The following is a 7623-nucleotide window of genomic DNA, read 5'->3' on the forward strand; positions in this document are numbered from 1 at the left end:
TCATGAAAATGAAAATGAAAATAAATAAGAAATACAATCTGGAATAGCAATACTTATATCAGACAAAATAAACCTTTAAACGAAAGGCTATAAGAAGAGACAAAGGACCTGGTAATCACACTTCAGGGTATTTATCTGAAGAAACCCCAAACGCTACTTTGAGGGGACGTGTGCATCCATACATTCATTGCAGCATTGTTTACAGTGGCCAAGATGTGGAGGCAGCCTGGGTGTCTGGTGATGGAAGAATGGATAAAGAGGACATGATACATATACAGTGGAATATTGCTTGGGCAAGGAAGGGAATGGGTTTTTGCCATCTGTGGTGGCATAGTGGACCTGAAGGGTGTTGTGCTGAGAGGAGTGTCAGACAGAGAAAGACAGATGAAATGAGATTTTGTTTATATGTGGAATCTGAAGAACAAAATAAACAAAGCAGAAACAAACTCAGAGACAGAGAACAAATTGATGGTTGCCAAATGGAACAGTGTTTGGAGGTGAGTGAAAAAGAGGAATGGATTAAGAAGTGAAAATTGGTTGTTACAAAGTAGTTGTGGGGGTATAGCATAAGGAACACAGTCAATAATATTGCAACAATTATGTATGGTGTCATATTGGTACTAGAATTTTTTGGGTGATAGGTAGGAAGTAGAGTAAAAAATAAGGTGAAGGGATTAAGAAATACAAACATAGTTACAAAATATGTATGGAGATGTAAAGTACAGGATAGGGAATACTGTCAATAATATGGTAATAACTATATATAGTGCAAGGTACTAGACTAGTCAAGGTGATTATTCAATTATACAAACGTCTAACCACTATTCAGTACACCTGAAATTAATATAAAATAATAGTGAATATCAACCATAATTGAAAAATTAAAAAAGGGGGGGGAGTAAAGGGGAATAAGAGATCCAAATTTCCAGGTATAAAGCAAGAAAGTCATGGCGATGTAATATACAGCATAGAGAATATAGTCAGTAATACTATGATAGGATAGTACAGTGTCAGATGGTTGCTGAACTTATGGTGATTACTTTGTTCGGTATATAAATGTTGAATAACTATGGTGTACCCCCAACACTAATATAATATTGTATGTTAGCTATCTTTTAATAGAAATCTTTAAAAAACAAACTTAAATTTATTGAAAAAAAGTAAAATCTCCAATTTTAAGGGTGTATCCTACATTGTATGAGGAAGAAGAGAATGGCTAAATCTCTAAAAATTCTTAACAATGGATAAGAGAAATACTTATATATGCATTACAATCATTCCCTTGTTTGTTGTGCTTTGCATAATATTCCTTCTCATAACTGGCACTCTTCCCCCACACCTAACATCTGTCTTTAGTGGAAGATAGTATTTAAAGTAGTGGCTTTGGTCATTTTAAAGAGTTGCTCAGTTCTACTAGGTATCTCCTATGTATACAGGAGGTATACATGTTATTAAACTTCTGTTTGTTTGTGTTTTCTTTTCCTGTTAATCTGTCTTTTATTAAAGGGGGAGTCTCAGCCAAGAACCTAGAAGTAGGAGGGAAAATTATTTTTCCTCCCCTAAAATTTTCCCCAAGGATCAAAAAACAAAACAAAAGTTCACTATCAATATACCTTCCAACACTTTGCCAGAGGTACACCAATAAGGCAACAAAAAGCTATACAGTTATTAGGTATGAAGAGGAAGGCATATATTGTTATTTACCAAAGATATAACTGTATACTTAGAAAATCCAAAAGTATCTAAATACAAAATGCTCAGCCTCTCTGACTCCATCTTGTACCAGCCTGCTTTGTTTCCATGGCCTTCAGGTTAATAGCTTCTGCTTAGTTTTGCCTATAGACATGGTAATCATTGAAGGAATTCTGTTTGTGGCTTGAATTTTATAAAAGCAACCAGAAAGTGACTCTCTTGAACAGATCAGGGTAGTATGTACAAAAATAATGATTGTTTATCAAAGATTTGCAGGAACCTCATGACCAAATTCACATCAATTGGGATCAACAGACTAAGCAAAACCTTCCTGAGTCTCCTGCTGGCTCCCAGATATCTATGGTTGTCAATAACCTCCTTCCCCTCCCATTTCCCTTCCCTTGACCTAAAAGAAATCTGAACTCTGTACTTTCTTAAGATGGATTTGAGGACTAGGTCTTCCATATTCTCAATCAATAAACCTTTCCTTACTCTAACCTCTGGCATTTTGAATCTTGGTCTTTTGATGCATTGGGCACATGAATTTTGGTCTGGTAATAAAATTATTAGAATTAGAAAATGAATTTAACACTCAGTCAATACAAGATCAATATATAAATGTCAACTGTATTTCAATGTGCTAGAACAGTTAGAAAGTGAAATCTGAGAATTGATGCAATTAAATACTGCCACAAGGATCCTGAAATACTTAGGAATAAATGCAATGAAAGATGGACAAGACCTACACAGAGAAAACTACAGGACATGGTTAAGATATTTAAAAATAATTCAATAAACTAGGAGAATACCATTTTCTCAGTTTGGAAAAAGCAATATTTTAGATATGTCAGTTCTTCTAAAATAACCTAGATTCAGTGCAATCTCACACAAAAATTGCCCCCAAAATTGCCCCTTTAAAAAATAAAATAAATTCTAGAAATTAACAATTTGAATCTAATGGTCATGCAAAAATGCAGAGGCTCAATAATAACACAATAATCTTAAAGGAAAACAAATACTACCAAATAAAAGACTTATAAAGCTACAATATTTAAGACTATGGTGTTGGCGCTTAGATACATATATAAAACAATGGAGCAGAAAATAGAACACAGACCCAACCCACATATGAAATCCTTTGATTTAACACAAGTTGCAGGATTTTGAGGAAATGGTGATCTTTTTACTAAATGGTGCTGGGTTAATTGGATATCTGTATAGAAAAAAGCAAATAAGAATTTGAATATCTGGAGCCTGTGGTACTGAAGATATTGACCTAGAGAAGCCAGCTCCTTCAACATTTTGATTATTATTTTTTTTTTAATTCCCCTCAGAATGTAGTTTGCTTTCAAAAGCACATTAAGCAATAGCATAACCAAATATTTTACTATCCTATAAGGATAGAAAACACTGTTTTTATTCTGCAATATCTGATTCTTAATATCTAACTCACCATTTGCTCCTATTATCAATTCTGCACAGTAATTTCTAGACCCTGAGCATAGCTTTTCTAATTATCGAATTTAACTGAAGTAACAGAGCACCCCTACCTCAAAAAACAAATAAAAATCAGTGGCTTGAGTAAATTAAGAATTTTATTTTTTCATCACCTATAAGTAATTGCATTGGGCAGCTATTGTGGAAACAGAATCTATTCTGGTGACATAGAGTAGGAAACAATTCATTAAAAAAACATTGCATATTCTTTAGTGCATGGGATTAGAGATATATGCTAAGAGAGATACAGCTAACCCATGCCTCAGACCACACAACCTTGTTTCATTCAGAAAACTACCACATCAGGAGGCCACTGCCACTACTTCTAACTTTAGACAATCCAAGCCCTCTGGTGACATGTTTTCTGGAAGTACTGGTCTCCTGAGATTCATGCTGCTCATTTTCTCTTCCTAAGTTTCATATGTGTACTGTACATCTGCCCAGTAGAACACAGCCATTTTTGGAATTCTAGTTACAAAAAAGCCTGGGAAATATAGTTCATTCTAGAAAAAGGTTGGAATGAAAATTGAGTCAAGCAGTCTAGAGCATCTGCCTCAGCTTCCAAAATGTCCAAAATTATGTAATAACAAAAAATGCCATTTATTAAGAATATACTCTGTGACATATGAAACAAATTTATTTCCTCTCCTTTATGTCATCTAATGTTTTCAACTATTTTTCTATAGACAGAGTTTAATACTGTTATTTAATAAAGTATAGAAGCAGACTAATAACTAAAAGAATAAAAATATTTTTTTTACAAACTTGCCCAAGTTCATCAATCTATTTATGCAAAGCCAAAGCACAAAAGCAGTTCAGTATGGTTTGAATAATGAGATTCTTTCTACCATTCCTACTTTCTCTAAAGCTAAAATTGCATCAGTATAACTCATTTTTTCCATATTTTAGCTGTTTATTTAAAAATGGACTAAAACAAACCCAGTGAGTATGAAAAAGTTGTGATAGTTTTAAAGGATGGATAAATTAAAAAACAAACAAACAACAGCAAAAATAAATAAATAAATAAATAAAATACCAGTAACAAGATGCCTACATCATTCAAAAGGAAAATACAAACCAACCCAAAAATGTTAATGTTGATGCAATCAGTGAGCCAGAATGTGAATGTAATATTGCAGACAGTTCTGACTCCATTTAATTGGTATGCGCTTTTGGCAAAATAAGTGATTTGGCCCAAGATAACTGCTTAGACATCTGTGTACTAAGACCTCTGAACAAGTGCTCCATGTCATTTATATTCAGCATCAGAAAATGTTGTTACATCCAAGACTCCCTGTCAGTCATGAGATTTAAAATATGGCAGAAATGTCTTTGAAAAAACTAGGAAAGTGATGAGTAGATTAGAAATTATAGGCAAAAACACAATTCTGAACACCAATTATTTTTTCTGCTTTATCACTAAGCAAGTAAACCTTCTAAATATTTTTTTACCTAAAAAAAGGAAACCTCCAGCCCAGGAAGACCACCTGCACTTAAAATGTAGGTATAAAAATTACACAGAGTGCTCTATCCAGAAAAATGCATGATTCATAAGAGCTTTGTTTTTAATAAGTCTGAGGACAGCTGAGTGACTAAATAATACGAAAAATGTACTGAAGACCTTGCGAGTTGGCTGAAATTTCACCCAAGAACTTTTAGGACTTAATCAAAGTCATGTTTGTTGAAAAGCAGATTTACATTCCAAGTGAAAGCATTCAGATCACCCGAAATCAGAAGGTAAGAGGAAGAAGGAAATAGAAGTCCCCTCATGTATTTATCATCAGTGCAGTGATCTCCTTACTTCTTGCTCAGCTAGATTGATTACAAAGTAAGATATTTAGCTCAAAAGCTCTACTATGGTTTATAGTAAAAGGAGTACAAAGTACAAGTTACTGATACTATCTCTGAAAAATAAAAGATAGAAAAAGTAGCATGTCAAAATTTAATTAGTAGATCAATGGAATCATCAAAGTACTCTACAAACAAAACTGTAGTTTAGTGGGATAACTACAAATGGTTAAAAACAAAATTGAGATACATTTAGCTGCCTTACTTTTGTAGACAAAAAATAGGTTGTATGGAAAATAATCTCACAGGGTGATCTGATCATAAATTCCTAACTGGGCAGGTCACGGTGGGCAGTGAAGCTCGACGCCTATACCATGTTTCTCCAAAAATAAAACCTAGCCAGCCCATCAGCTCTAATGTGTTTTTTGGAGCAAAAATCAATATAAGATCCAGTATTATTTTACTATAAGACCCGGTCATATATTAATTTTTGGTCCAAATGACGCATTAGAGCTGATGGTCCGGCTAGGTCTTATTTTCAGGGAAACAGGGTAACTTCTTTTGTGAAAGATTTTTAAGCCAGTCCAGCCCATTGTTCTTGTGTGTCTAGGTTACCACACCTTTGAAAAGCCAGAAGTAATAGCCTTCTAATCATGAGCACCCTGAAGAGAGCACATAATCTTGTTAATTATCTTGTAACTCAATCCCCAAAAAAGTCTATACTAGTTAATCTCTTACTTTCTCTCAGCTTCATGTAATCTTCATGTTAGTCTCTTACCTTCACTCACCTTCATGTAATCTTCCTTAGTTCCCTCCTTAATTTCAAATGCATAGAACCAACAGGAAAACTGTCCTTCTCCAGGAGCATTTGAGATCTTATTCCCCGATGTGTGTCATCAGTTTGACTCAAATAAATTCATGAAAATTCTCTACAGGTTTGGATGTTTCTTATGTTGACACTTTATAGCCTAATTTTCATCTTGTGTGGGTACCTGAGGTGAATACAAATACAATTTTTAATTAATTATTGCCATTAAAATAACTTTTATTTACATTTAAATATGCACTAGGGACTCTGCAAAGTAATTTTCATACATTATCCATTTCTTTATGTGACATTGATATGTTGGAGTTTTGCACAGCTTGGTAAAATGCTCCTTTATTTACTCACTGACTTTTAACTCATCTGCATGATTAAAAACTCCAAAATTTATATTTCCATGTACACTGTCATATGCATATGAATTCCATTTTCTCTAGCCAACCACCTAATTGACATCTCTGCTTGAATATACCATAAACATCTCAAATTCAGCATGTCCAAAACTTATCTTGGTTTTCTTATGCAAAGCTAATCTAACCTTAGTTCCTCTTCCCTAAATTAGTATCAGTGCATACTGGTTTTCCTCCCTCTACCTGTCCTCATTTAACTAATCTATTGGAAGATATGTTAATGTTGCCTCTGTTCTACACTTATATCTCAAGTCCATCCCTATCTCTCCATCTCCACTGCCAATGGCTTTGCCCAACCAACTGTAATCTCTTCCTTGGAGAACTGCCTTGGAGTCCTAACTGATCTACATGTCCATAGGCACTCTCTCCCATACCTCACTTACCGAGTGCCTGTAGCCAGAGTGATTTTTAAATAGTATCATGTCCATCCCTCTCTTAAAGTTTTAAAACTGTAAACAACATTTTATCCAACAGGTCCTTGAATAGTCTGGCCTCTTGTTAATCTCCAGCTATATCTCAAGCCAGTGGGCAGTTTGGGAGTAGAGATGACATAGGAATGGGACTGAGAGGAGAATGTGTATTTTATTCCCCTTCCATCTCAATTGTCTAGCAAAGTACCAGACAAACAATCCAATCTCAATAAATATAATTGAGTAAATAAATAAGAGCCATCAAGAAGCAATCTTACCCAGTCATATTGGTGGTGCTCTTTTAGACATCAATATTGAAGATAAGGTTGGTGCTCTTGTAGACATCAATGTCAGGATGATAATAGTGGCAATAATGTAAGGCCCATTCATACAGCACATTATTTCTTTACTGTACATAATAGCACTAGGAAGTCTATACTAGTTAATCTCTACATATAAAAATAGATTAATGGTAAGTTAAATATAAATCATATGGCTATTGACAAAACTGAGGCTTGTCCCATGTTTGTTTGACTCTAAATCTCATGCTCTTAATGCCTTCTCTTAGCAAGAATTAAATCAGCACTCATTAAAATCATAATAATGTCAGTGAAAGTGTCAGAGTAGGGATGTGTGATCTTAGCCTAAATGAGTCCATTCATCCTTTATGAATTTCACTGAGCCTTGGAATTTTAATCAGGTAATGTGAGCCACAGCTTACTATCCACTATATGGTTTTTCTTTTGTGTTGAGACAAAATTTGCTATACTTAGTTCGCAATATGCTTCAGTGTCTTTGAATATGTCCACATAGTAATAGAGTTACATCTGTATTTTTACAATATCATTTTTTAAAAAGGAAAATACTGGTTCCAAATATGTTTCAGGAAGGAACTTTCTATGTGATTGCAACTATAAAAAATAATGAGTTGAACGGTATGTTTAATTGACACTCTAACTACACTGTCTACACTCTGAGTACACTACCCTGTCAAAGAGTAGCT

This window comes from Rhinolophus hipposideros (genome assembly GCF_964194185.1).
Source record: "Rhinolophus hipposideros genome assembly, chromosome: 6".
NCBI lineage: Eukaryota > Metazoa > Chordata > Mammalia > Chiroptera > Rhinolophidae > Rhinolophus > Rhinolophus hipposideros.